Source organism: Callorhinus ursinus, unplaced genomic scaffold (assembly GCF_003265705.2).
Source record: "Callorhinus ursinus isolate GAN/ISIS: 27379988/994484 unplaced genomic scaffold, GSC_fseal_2.0 scaffold6, whole genome shotgun sequence".
Classification (NCBI taxonomy): Eukaryota; Metazoa; Chordata; class Mammalia; order Carnivora; family Otariidae; genus Callorhinus; species Callorhinus ursinus.
This window is the reverse complement of record NW_027397068.1, coordinates 56,963,489-56,978,081: the sequence shown is the minus strand read 5'-3', so window position 1 is coordinate 56,978,081 and position 14,593 is coordinate 56,963,489. Positions and strand designations below refer to the sequence as shown.

Below are 14,593 nucleotides of genomic sequence, written 5' to 3'. Positions count from 1 at the left end.
AGCTGCTTTAAGTGCAAAGAAAAGAAAGTCCCACTTAAAACCTCTTCTTTTCCACAAGGCAAATGAGCAGCGCAGATAAAACCTAAGCTGTGTGCCAAGAAAGAAAAAAAGTCATATATCACTATATCCTAACAAAGATTTTTTTTTCATAATTTTTAACACAGTTATATACCTTTTCATGTTAATATCAAGGTCACCAAATTACAAGTCATGAAAACATAATGGCATATCTATGCTTAATTATGTATTATTACATTTTCTAGAAAGTGATATTGAGTAATCCGCAATTATAATAACTCATTTTTATATATTTTAGAAAATAATGTTGATTCCTACATTCACAGTCACCAAAAAATGAATGGTAAGATGGATACTCAGATGAGATGATACTGACATGATTTTGAATAGAACATTAATAAAATCCTTAAGAAAAATACAGGGTAGATGATGTTTGATTTTAATACTCTTCCCAATCTATGTTTAGATGTCGATTAAATATCTTCTTTGTTTAATGTGATTACATTCAATGAAAATTTACTAAATTCTACTATCTTTAATTGCCATTCTGAAGATAAATTCCTCTAGCTATTTAATCATCAGACTCATATTTGGTGTTTTTTCACTGTCCTCCCATTTTTTTTTTTGTTAATATACTTTAGTTTTTAGATTATATGTACTTGTAGTTTTGAGATTCACAGAAAAACGGAGTGGAAAATACAGAGTTCCATACACTTCCTTCCTCATCACACATAGCCTCCCTCATCAACATCCCAGACCAGAATGTTACATTTGTTAAAATTTCGGAAGCTAAGTTGACGTGTCATTATCACCCAAATCCATAGTTTACATTAGGTTTCACTCTTGGTGGTGTGCATTCTATGAGCTTGACAAAAGTATATTGATATGTATCCATCATTATAGTATTGTACAGAATATTTTCACTCCCCCAAAAATCCTGTGTTCACCCTACTCATGCCTCCTTTACAACTCCTGGCACACTGATTTTTTTTTTTTTTTTTTTTTACTGTCTCCATCTTGCTTTTTTCAGAAGATCATATAGTTAGAATCATAGAGTAGGTAGTCTTATCGGATTGGATTCTTTGATTTAGCAATGTACATGTAGGGTTCCTCTATGTCTTTTCATGGCTTGATCATTTCTTTTTAGCACTAAGTAATAATGTCTGGATATGCTACAGTTTATCCATCCACATACTGAAGGATATCTTGTTGCTTCCAAGTTTTGGCAATTGTGAATAAAGCTGCTATAAATATCTGTGTGCATGTTTTGTGTGGACATAAGTTTTCAGTTCTGTTTGGCATATGTCAAGGTGTACAGTCATATAATAAGAGTGTTTTGTAAGGAAGTATGACATTGTCTTCTAAAGTGGCTGTGCCAATTTGTATTCCCACTAAAAATGAATGAAAGTTCCTTTTGCTCTATATCCTCTCCACCATTTGGTTGTGTTAGCCATTGTGTTGAATAAGTAGTGGTATTTCATTGTTTTATTTTTCAATTTCCTCATGATATGTGATTTTGAGCATATGTAATTTTGTATGCTTAATACGTTTATTTGATATCTGTATTATTTGGTGAAGTGTCTGTTCAGATCTTTTGCCATTTTTAGGTCTAGTTGTTCATTTTCTTATTGTTGAAGGTTAAGAGTTATTTGTGCATTTGGAATAACAGTTCTTTTTGAGATATGCCTTTTGCAAATATTTTCTCCCAGTCTTTGGCTTGTCTTCTAATCTTCTGACTCCGGTTTTTTATTAAGGAAACTAATATCTGTTGAGTAACAACAACGAAAAAAAAGATTAGTATTGAGGAGGTAGAGCAAAAAGAGGATTGTGGACTGGCTTGCTCAATTTCAGTTCTGTTCTATTCCAATTCAAGATGTTGGAGAGTTAAGAACAGCATTTTTCAGATTCCATTTCAGGTAGGATTTTTTTGGGGCAAAATTGGTCCATCAAGAAAATATTTTCTTTTTATAAATTTTTTTAATTTAAATTCAATTAGCCAACATATAGTACATCATTAGTTCCAGATGTAGAGTTCAATAATTCACCAGTTGTGTATACACCCAGTGATCATCACATTAATAAATCAGGAAACAACAAACATGGGCATGGATGCAGAGAAAGAAAATACTTTCATATGAGATTTGATGGCAGAGGCAGCTTTTGTTGCTGGCGAAGTTAGCAGTGAGATCATGATTTGTCAGTGTTTACATACAATAACAGTAGTTAGGTTCTGCATCTCTTTCTTGATGGGCATGAGAGTCAGGTTGTGGGGCAACAGAAGTGGCAGAAACCACACCCTAACAGCAGATCTTACAGTGTAAATGGTGTGATTTCAACTCACTGGTCCAGTGGTAGACCCTGAGGACCTTCTGATAATTTCATAAGTATCTACTATGGATATTAATTTCCATAAGACTTCTCTAATCCTTTTATATTTATTTACTACCTGATTAAATATTTATAAGTATATCATACCTCGTAGTAATTAATGATTATTGAAATAACTGATTTTTGTGTCTTTTACTGAGTACCCTTCAGTAATTATGTATAATTATGTATAATGGTTAAAATACAAACATTTCAACATGTTGTGGATCTCCTAATATATTACTTGTGTAACAATGATTTTATTGTATGGGTGAAAATCTTTGTTTTAAAGAACTTAGAGTCTATTTGGAAAGTTAAGACCTAATTTAACAACATTAAGTAACAAAGCAAAATTAAATTAGGGTATTAGAATTCCAGACTAGAAAGTTTGTTCAAATTTTCTGTTGTTGTTCAAATTAATTGCAAAAATAGGAAGGAAGTATGTGTTTTTGGAAGATCAGAGCATGCCTTCTTGTAATGGTTATAAGTATAAACAAAAATGACAGTTTTGTACACTTGGATTATTCAATCACAATTTTGGTGTCCTAATTCCTTCTTTCCATATCTGGTTATGATATTATATTTGACATCCTCTACTCTAACTCCTAATTCACATCTAGGTCTTTATTAAATTCAGATTAATAATATGGTAATTTTCTTTTTGGCCTAGTTTGAAAATACTTTTTCTCTTTAATTATATTAGGGTAGTCTAAATTAGGCCATTCATATTTTTATTTCTTCTTCTGAACAACACTAAAATCTTTTGGACAGATGGAAAGGTGGAGTTTGCAGCAAGTCTCCTCACAGCTTGCTAACATGGCTCTAAAAAAATAGTTATTTTAATACAGAAAAATGTCAGGAAGGACAGTTTGACTTTACTGGTAGCATCCACTGTAATAATGCTTACTCATTCATCTATTCCTCATATAGTTATTTAGATATGTTGATCAATCAATGAAAAAATCTACATACATTTCATGTGCCTGTGGACTTTAGATTCTAGAGGGGAATAAAGACATTCTATCAGTAATTACAAAACAGGTAAGGATGGAAAATGAAAGAACAGTTAAGAAATTTGTAGAAAAACCTAACAATGTAATTCATCAGAGATAGACTCTGAGAATGTCACATTGTATTAGTGAGGGTTGGAGTCAGAATAGGGTGTGTGTCCCTCACAGCAAATCAAAAGATGTCTATTGTGTTTGTAGCAGCACAGCTTGGGAGGGCTTAACATGAGATTGGGCTAGATAGGAAGTCTGAGAACAGACCATTAAGGGCTTTATAAGCCAAATGTAGGGATTTAACATGGCACTTAAGTATAATTAGAAATCATAGGAAGATATTCAAGGAAGTAACATGATCAAATTTGAGTTAATTTTGGTAGCCCTGCAGAAAAAGGAGATAAGATATCAATTAAGAAACTAAGAAATTAAGGCAGAGGTTAGAAAGGTTGTAATAAAGGTAGTGGTGGCTGAGCTGTTTAGAAATCTAGAGCAGACTGGGGAACAATTTAAGAAGTAAATGCTTTGAACCTAAAACTGCTCTAAAAATTAAAGTATTTAAATAAAGAAAACAGACATGCCTGCTGCCTGCCTGGCTAGATAGACCTCCAAGAGGACAAGGGATGTACTTTCTACTTTTCTGCAAACTCCACCATGCCCTGTACTTGGATAACTCTCAGAAGATAACTCAGGATTGGGAAGATGGTAGAGTAGGAGGACCCTAAGCTCACCTTGTCTCCTGGATACAACTAGACAATACTCTTCAGTGTAAATAACCTGGAAAATTATTAAAGACTGGCAGAATAAACTCTATAACTAGACAAAGAGAAGAGGCCACATCAAAGAAGGTGGGGTCAGAAGGGTTGGTTTGGGGTCAAGAACAAAATGCACTCACAAGACTGTCCACAGGAGGGAGGGACACTGCAGGAATAGTGATGGAGGAGAAACAGACCCTTACAACGGGGAGCCCGCACAGGGAAGATGAATCCCCATAACATTTGGCTTTGAAAACCAGAGGGGTCAAGTTTTGTGAGTTCTTAAAACCTATGGGACTTAAAACCTATAATTAAAAAAAATCAACAGGCTAGGCTCTGGGAGAGCTGGGATGGTGAGTTTCCACCCTTAAAAACACAGCAAAACAAACAGCCAGTGAAGATACAGCTAGAAGTAGCAGTTTGAAAGGTGCCTTGGGCATACGGGAGGGAGTTATTTATTAATCTCAGAGCATGTTCTGAAAGGACAGAAATCTCTGGGTAACTCCTCCAGAAACAAAGAACTGGCTGGTGCCATTTCCCTCCTGTGTCCCCAGCACAAACACACCGGCTGGCTGGGGGGCTTGCTGCCTAACTTGCTAGTACTGCTGCCCTCTCGCCCAACCCCTATGCTGTGCTTTCATCAGTCTACCTCTTCTAACAGCCATCTCAGTCCTGTTGCTGCAGGACCCATTCCACAGAGGACCACGGGGCACAAAGCTTGCTGGCTCCAATGCTGCATTGTACCAGTCCCCGCACTGTGCTTTGGTGGATCTACCCTCTCCAATATGTACTTGGCCAGAACCCATACAGGGTAGACCTGGAGGCCTGGCAGTGTACAAGCAGCCCCTAAGGTGGCCAGAGGCTGCTCCAGACACTGGGAGGTAGGGTCCTACCCTCACTGTTGCCTCAGAAAGAGGGAAAGATAACCAACATACACCTAGTGGGCTGGAGGCAGACAACTGGTTTGACTCTATGTCCCACCCAGTAGTGAAAGCTTCTTAGAGGACAACTCAGGGAAAGCACCCTGCAGTTTGGTGCTACTGCATCTCTGTCAAACACCTGGTGTGACTCAAACCGAGCCCAAGGTGTCCCCAGACTGGCTCGCTAACATGATAGGAACCAAACACTGCCTACAACAGGCAAAGAGAGCCATTGGTCTGAAGGAAAAAGTGGTTCAGCCACACAGCAGGGTGCATACATTGCACAAAGAGATACCCCAGAAGTGCCAGGTTCTGGTGAATAGGGGACACTGCACAACAGGGCACTACAAGACCTCTTTTTCATAAGGCCATTACTTTCAAGTGCAGGAGACATAGCTGTCTTTTCTAACACACAGAAACAGACACATAGAGTTAGACAAAATGAAGAGACAGAGGAATATGTCCCAAATGAAAAAAACAGGACAAACTCACAGCAAGAGACTTAAAAAAAAATTGAGATAAGTAATATGCCTGATAGAGAATTTTAAAGTAATGATCATAAAGATATTCACTGGAATTGAGAAAAGAGTGGTGGGCATCAGTGAGACCCTAATGGTGAGATAAAAAAAGAACCAATCAGAGATGAAAAACATAATAAATTAAAAATACACTAGATGGAATAAATAGTAGTAGGTGAAGCAGAAGAACAAATCAGTGACCTGGGAGACAGAGTAATGGAAAGTAATCAAGCTGAGCAGGTGAGAGAAAAAAGTTATGCAAAATGAAAATAGACCTAGGAAAATCATCAAACACCATCAAGCACTATAGAAATTCCAGAAGGGAAAGAGAAAGAAGAGGGGGCAGAAAATATATTTGAAGAAATAATAGCTGAAAACTTTTTGAATCTGGGGAGGGAAAAGAAATCCAGATCCAGAAATTATTGATGATATAGGAAAGGAAGTATGTAATATTTTTTCAGGATTAAAGGAGAAGGTAGTGGGGAATCTTTGGAGCTTGGCACAGGGACTTGAAAAAAGCCAATATAATTAACATAACACTGTATGTTAATTGTACTAGAATTAAAAGAATTTAACAAAACATATAAAACAAACACTAAGACATTGAGGATACTCCACCAAGAATTAAGCAATCCATCTATGTAGAACTACCAAGGTAATTGGCTAAGCCAAGGTGGTAGAAATTGAAAAGTATAATCCAGGTACATGTGAAGCCTTAATTTGTTATTGGTAGCCTTTGGGAAAGGTTTCAAAATATGTTCATGTGAAGGAGTTCTGGTCCTTTTCTCAAGACTTGGCAATAAACAATACTATCCCAATACTAAATTCCTTTTTTTTTTTTTAAGATTGTTTCATGAGGCTCCACTAAAAAGAAGAAGTATAGATGCTTAAGGTTTTGTGGATTTGATAGTTCCATTATCTCAATGGAAGGTGTCCCTTTAAAAGCCAATAGATTAGAATTTTTCAAGAAGAATGGCACGCTAAATTCTGGCAAATGCTTCTGAGAGATTAAATAACAGAATAAATTATGTACTTTAGATTTGGCTAAAGGAAGGATAGGATTTTCAGAGAAAGAGTCAAGACAAAAACAAACGTTTTCAGGGAAAGAAAGGGGTAATCTAAAGAAAGGTACAAGAATCCAATGGGAATCTGATTACTTACCAGCAATATTGATACTAGAATACAGTGGATAATACAGTACATCCCTAGGTTCTTGAGGATGATTTTTTAAGGTAAAGTTATATAAGCAGACAGTCTTCCTATCAGTTTTTTCTCAGATTTCTAGAGACTCAAAGTTTTGGATATTTATTTTTCTTAGGAAGTTTCTTCAGAAAGCATGGTAACAGAAGAAAGTTGAAAACCAAAAAAGTGTAGTGGAAAAAATTTCAAGATGGTTTTATGTAATTGACCTAGAAAACAAGAGGTAGAGTTTGGAACACAAAATCAATGAATTTTCAAAATGTTTTTAAGATCATTATGGATTTCAGTCTACAAAGAAAATAAGCAAGTACTAGAAATTATTGGTAATATAGGAAAGGAAGTATATAATATTTTTTCAGGATTAAAGGAGAAGGTAGTGGGGAATGTTTGGAGCTTGGCACAGGGACTCAGAAAAAGCTGAGGTGCAAATATAAAGGAAATAATAGAGATTTGGAGCAATGGCAGACTCTAAGAAGTTAGAACATTTTATTTAATAGACTAAATGTTGCATCACCGAAAATTAGCAAAGGAAATGAGTTAGCTCTGTATTGAACAATATTTCCACAGTAATAATGTAAATATGACTTACTTATTCAACTTTTAGATTGAACCTATTGAGAGAGCATAAGGGAATTGATATGGTCACAAAATGAAAATGTTATCAATCTCACAATAAATATATAAATAAATATAAACTAATAACTAAAAGAAATTTGAAAGTGAAAATGTGTGGAGATGGAGAAAGAAAGGAGAAGATGTTATCATTTTTTTCCTAAAAGTAGACTAGAAAAGCAAGGTGGAAGTAGAAAATATGTATGTTAACCATATTTTTGAGAGTTTTAATAGTGAAACTGGAGAGAGATGTAGGGATGAAGAGGATGAAAATAAGATAAATAAAAAAATTGGGGGGGATATGATTTGGTTTTCTGTTTTATTTTTTTGCAGAAAAAAAGCATGTTAGTGTAATGGCATGTTTGATTGAGTAAGGAAGGGACAATTGAAAAGACAGGAGAGAGCAAACCACCTAAGGGCATTCCTTTGGTGAAATTATGACAAATGGAATTTGGAGCATTTTAGATCTTTCCATTAACATGTATAGAAGCCAAACATACTGGATACTATAAAAAATCATTTTGCTTAAAGTCAGTCTGATTGTCTTAGTGAGAAGAAATGTAAATTATTCCTTTACCATGTGGTTCAATAAGAGTATTGCATATCAAAATATAGCAAACACAATTGGATACATTATGCTTTGAGGAAACCATTTGATATATGTAGACCTAACTTATGAATATAAGGGTAGAAATAAAATTTTTTTTTAAAGATTTTATTTATTTATTTGAGGGGTTGGAAAGCACAGAGGGAGAGGGAGAGTGAGAAGCAGACTCCCCACTGACCAGAGAGAGCCTGACATGAGACTAGATCCCAGGACCCTGAGATCATGACCTGAGCTGAAGGCAGACACTTAACCAACTAAGCCACCCAGGTGCCTCACGGCTAGAAATAAAATTGTATAAATAGTGATGTAGTGAATATCATACTATAACTCATAGCTACCTACCATACCTCCGTGAGTCCTGTTGTTTCAAATCACTATACTTTTTTAATAATTAAAAATTAAAAATATATGGAAAAGTACACAACTATCAGTATAGCTGGGTTTATCATCATAATGTAAAAGAATTTGTGCAACTTCCACATAGGGTGTGAACCAGAATTTTATGAGTACTTGAGAAGCTCATTTTACATTGCTTCCCAGTCCCTAATCTTGCATGTCTGGTTTCTAATTATTCTGACTTCTAATGAACTATTATTGGTCTATTGTTATGCCTAATGGAATCATACATGGGTACTTTTGTGTCCCTGGATTCATTTCTTACTCATTATTTTTGGGAGACTTTCTCATGCTGTTGCATGCTAAGATTCTTCATTTATTTTCATTGTTATATAGTGATCCATAGTATAAGTATACCACAGTTTATGTTTTCTAGTAGACATGTGGGTTGTTTCCAGTATAGAGATATTTTGAATAATGTAACTATGAATATGCTTGTACATATCTTTTGGTGCTTGTTCAAACAAATTAGTAGAAAACACTAAATTTTTTTCAAAAGTGATTTAAGTAAAACACATTACAACTAGAAAAATATGAAAGTATCCATTTCTGTACATTTTAACCAGCATTTGCATTGTCAGTCTATTTAATATTAGATGTTCTAGTATGAGGGTAGTTTTGGCTTATTTTAATTTTATTTTAATGATTACTAATGAAGTTGAGTGCTGCTTCATAATTTGTTGGCCATTTGCTTAATATCTTTTGTGAACTGCATACTCAATTTTTATGTGTCTATTTCTTTGGGATAATATGTCTTTTCTTATTTATTTAAAAGTTCTTTATATATTTACTGGATACAGTTACAAATCTTTGTCATTTACTTTTTCATATTGTTAATTGGGTTTTGACGAACAGAATTTCTCAAATTTTATAGAGTAAAAATTATCAATACTTCATGTGTGTGCTTATGTATGTATGCATGTGTATTTTCATATATATATAATTCAATTACAATTTATTTTTATCTGTTATGTGAGAGAGAATTCAAGTTTTCATGTTTCTTATAAATTAAGGCACAGAAAACTTTTTTGAAAGGGATTGTGTTATGACAATCACATCACTATAATTTTTGGTGTGTACCAAGCAGCAGTGATAAGCAATGATAAGCACCACACCTTTGCAACTATAACTCTCCCATAAGAGTGTGAAAATTGTCATAAATAAAAGATAAATAAGCCAAAAATGAGGCTGAGCTTCACTACAGATACTGAAATTTTGTTATATTATTTTCATATGCAATGAAAATTGAGTATTTCTTTTTGTGTGATTGGCATTATTTCTTTCTTAAATATTTGATAGAATTTTCCAAAGAAGCCGTTGTGGCCTGGAAGATTTTGTTATGGGAAGATCTTTAATTATGAATTCAACTTACCTAATAGAAATGGGCCATTTAGACTATGTTTCTTCATTCTCTTTTGGGAATTTATTTCAGTAGATTTATACATTTAATAAACTATTTTAATAAATTTAACAAAATTATAAATTATTTATAACATTTCTTGTTCATTTAAATAAAATCAAATATAGTGTTATAAATATTTTCATAATATTCTCTTGTTAATATTTTCTTGCCCATAGGATCTGTAGTTATTACCCATCTTTAATTCCTGATATTATTAACTATTTTTTGTGTGGTCAACTTTATGGATCTTTCAAAAGAAACACTTTGTTTTCATTGATTTCTGTTTGTTTTCTTTTTATGTTGATTTGTGTTTCTGTATTACTGCTTTGTATTCTTTTACTTTGATTTTAATTTTCTGTTTTGATATTTTTTATTTTATGGTGAAACTTAGATCATTGATTTTAGATGATCCTTAATGTAATTTATATAACTCAAAGCTATATATTCCTTTTTACTAACTTTCGCAGCATCTCACCCATTTTGATATGTTGTTTTATTTTTACTCAATTCAAAGTATTTTATAATTTGCCTAATGATTTATTCTTTGATCCAAAGGTTATTTAGAGATACATTTATGGATTGTCCAGATATAGTTCTATTTTAGATTTCTAATTCTCTGAAAGCAGTTCTGTTATTTTCAGAGCACTTACTTTGTATTATTTTCATCCTTTCCAATTTATTGTTTTCGACAGAACATGGTCTGCATTGTTGAGTGTTCCACAAGTACTTGAAAATAATCTGGTTGCTGCTGTGTTGGGTGCAGTATTCTATAAATGCCAACTAGGTCCAATAATGCAATTTCTTTTTTTTTTTTTTAAAGATTTTATTTATTTGACAGAGAGAGACACAGCGAGAGAGGGAACACAAGCAGGAGGAGCTGGAGAGGGAGAAGAAGGCTCCCCGCCGAGCAGGGAGCCCGATGCGGGGCTGGATCCCAGGACCCTGGGATCATGACCTGAGCTGAAGGCAGACGCTTAACGACTGAGCCACCCAGGCGCCCCAATAATGCAATTTGTGTTTTCAGAGTTTCCTTTTACTAACTTTTCTATTTGTCCTATCAGTTACTTCTATTGAAGTGTTAAAAGCCTTTACTATGATTGGGATTTATATATTTTTCCTTTCTATTCAGTCAGTTTTTGTATCATATATATGAGGTTCTATTAGGGGCCTATACAGGACCTCTGCTAACTCCTTGATGAATTGTCCCCTTTTTATTAGGAAATATTTCTCTTTATCGCTAATGATGTTAGCTTTGCACAGTGGCAGTATTGTAGCTAATGAGGTTTTTCTGAGGCGCGATTATTGCTAATATATCACTAATGATGTTGCTTGTTCTGAAAATTATTATGTCTGTTATTAATATAGTCATTCCTGGATTTTTATTTATTTTTTAGGATTTTTAATCTTAAAAGTCAAATAGCTTTTCCAGTTGTCTTAATATTAACCAATGGTGTATTTATATTTAAGGTACGTTTCTTGTAACTAGTATATAATTGGATGTTTTAGATCAGTCTGACACTCTTACCTACTCCAACAGTCCCTTTTAAGTCGGTTGGACTTAAATAAGTCATATTGTTTTATGTGTTCTACTTGTCCACTATATTCTTTACATTTTCTTCTTTTTGGTGATACCTTTTATATCAATTGAATATTTGTGTTCCATTTTTTTCTTCTATTATCTTGCTACATATACTTCTTTTTTATTTATTATTGGTTAATCTCACGTGTGCATTATGCAGTTTATCAATTTATCCTCAAATTATTATATAGCCCCTCACCTGTAACATATGATCCTATAATAGTTTCCTTTCTACTTTCCTTCATGCTATTGCTATTTTACATTTTTCTTCTACATGTTTATAAACATCAAAATATCCTATTATTTTTGTTTGAAAATCAATTATCTTCTATAGAAATTATAAATGAGAAAACAAAATTTTATGTATCTACTCACATATTTACCATTTCTGACCCTCTTTACTCCTTAGTGCAGATACAAGTTTCTATCTGTTATCTTCTCCTTCCGCTGAAGACCTTCTTTTAATAGTGCTTTTGGTGCACAGACATTGCCAATGAATTATCACAGTTTTATTTTTTTTGGTCTGAAAATCAGTTTTTACTTTATCTTCATCTTTGAATGATATTTTCTTTAAAGATGCTATTCTATTTTATTTTTGATTTGCACAGTTTCTGATGGAAAGTTTGCAATAATTCTTATCTATGTCCCTCTGTATGTGATATTTTTTTCCTTTAGCTATTTTTAAGATTTTTCTTATCACATGTTGTCAGCAATGATGTGCTTTTGTTGGGGGAGGGGGAAGAAGGAGGCTAATTCCTGTGTGTATGTTTATCTTCTTTGGGACTTACTCAGTTTTTTGAGTTTGTTAATGTCTCTTTTCTTTAAATTTGGGAACATTTTGGCCACTGTTTTAAAAAACATTTCTTCTATCTCGTCTTTCTTTCTTCTTTTTCTGGGACAATAATTATCTATATGTTAGACCTTTTTTGTCAGGCTTTATTCTCTATAATTTTTTTAAGATTTTATTTATTCATTTTGAGTTTTTTATTTTTATGTTAATCGGCATGCATTACATCATTAGTTTTTTATGTAGTGTTCCATGATTCATTGTTTGCCTATAACACCCAGTGCTCCATGCAATATGTGCCCTCTTTAACCCATCACCAGGCTAACCCATCCCCCCATCCCCCTCCAGAGAGAGACACAGTGAGAGAAGGAACACAAGCAGGGGGAGTGGGAGAGGGAGAAGCAGGCTTCCCTCTGAGCAGGGAGCCCCATGTGGGGCTTGATCCCAGGACCCTGGGATCATGACCTGAGCCGAAGGCAGACACTTAACGACTGAGCGACCCAGGCACCCCTCTCTATGTTTTATAGATGTTTTCTTCTATAATTTAATACGTTCAGTTATTATATTTTTGATATGGAAGTCCCACTTGGTTCTTTTTATTGTTCTACTTTTCTCTGCATTATGTTTATGTTTCCTTTCATATAAGTATATGCATTTATAATAGCTATGTTAACATTTTGTGTAGTAGTTCCATTATTTCTATTATTCAGTGACTTTTTCTGTTGACTTTTTTGGGTTTAATTTCCCACTTGTTTGTATGACTGGTGATTTGTATCATGTTGGAGGTAGTAGACATTGAAATAAAAATGTCTGGATTTTTATGTCCTTTAACAAGTGTTCAATTTTGTTTTGACAAGCATATGTAGGTCAATATGATACCTCTGAGTCATGTTTTATGCTATACAAGAGTATATTTTAGCTACTTTTCACTTTATTACTCAGGCTAGATTCCTCTGGGATCTGTACTGCATGATCACATCATTACATGTTTCTGGATTATTTTACATTATTTTTGTAGGGTTCTTATACCTGTTATACTGGGGTGAGATTTTGGCTATCCTGTATACAGACATTTCTATGAAGCATTTCTGCATTTTCATATTTTGAAAATGTTTGTTGTCATTTTTTCTTCTTTGAGTACTTGTCAACAGTTGCCTATGAAGCCTACAGGACTGAAATTTTATGAACAAACAAACAAACAAACAATTTATTTATTTATTTAGAGGAGGGGGAGGGCAGAGGGAGAGAGAGAATATTAAGCAGGCTCCACGCTTAGCACAGAGCCTGACATGGAGCTCGGTCTCACAAACCTGAGATCATGACCTGAGCCAAAATCAAGAGTTGGATGCTTAACCTACTGAGCCAACCAGACACCCCTGTAAATGTATTTTTAATTTCAGTTTGTTTAATGGCTTCATGATTATTCCAGTTTTTAATTTCATATTTATTAATGTACATATAGAAAAATCCACAATTCTACTTGGAGACATCAACATATCTATGTACATCTACTTTTTAGACTCAATTCTATTTCATTGGCTTCTCTGTATATCTTCTTGTCAGTGTTATACTCCCTTGAATACTGTAGCTTTGTTTAAATGACTTGAAATCAGATACTGTGTCTTTTGAATATATTCTTCTTTTTTTTTTTAAAGATTTTATTTATTTATTTGACAGAGAGAGACACAGCGAGAGAGGGAACACAAGCAGAGGGAGTGGGAGAGGGAGAAGCAGGCTTCCCGCTAAGCAGAGAGTCTGATGCGGGGCTCGATCCCAGGACCCTGGGATCATGACCTGAGCCGAAGGCAGACGCTTAACGAATGAGCCACCCAGGTGCCCCTATATTCTTCTTTTTAATAATATTTTGAAAATTCCACCTATTTGCTTTTATTTTTTTGCTATATGCAAAGTGGAATAGTATTATCTGAATGTTATTATTGAATACTATTATTGGTAGAGTGATTAAGGAAAGCTGTAAATTATAAATTTTAGGACAGCCACCAAATTTTTTAAAATAGTTATGAGTAGGAGGCCAATAATAGAGATAAGATGGAATCCTGAAAAATACAAAATGAGTACAAATGTAGGGAGAAAACAAAAAGAAGAAAATTATGAAAAAAATTTAAAGAGAACAATTAGAAAGACAGTATATTTTAAATTAGCCATATATGATTATTTTAAATGTAAGTGGTCTAAGGACATCAGTTAAAAGACAAAGAATGCCAAACTTAATATGAAATTCATACTTAGGTATATGCAGTTAATAGAAAACACTCTCAAAATATAAACACATAGAAAGGTCAAAAACTATGGGATGGAAAAAGAAATACATACAAACCATCACCAGAAGAAATCTAGTGTGTTATTCATACCATACCAAGTAGAGTTCAGAACAAGGAGTAGAAACAGGAAAAAAGGAGGACATTACCTA

General features: G+C 33.9%; 1 pseudogene; it reads left to right on the top strand.

The window, feature by feature from the left end:
- Positions 1-11,044: 11,044 nt before the first annotated feature.
- On the top strand, positions 11,045-11,161 carry LOC112819495 (U4 spliceosomal RNA; annotated as a pseudogene).
- The last annotated feature ends 3,432 nt before the right edge of the window (positions 11,162-14,593 follow it).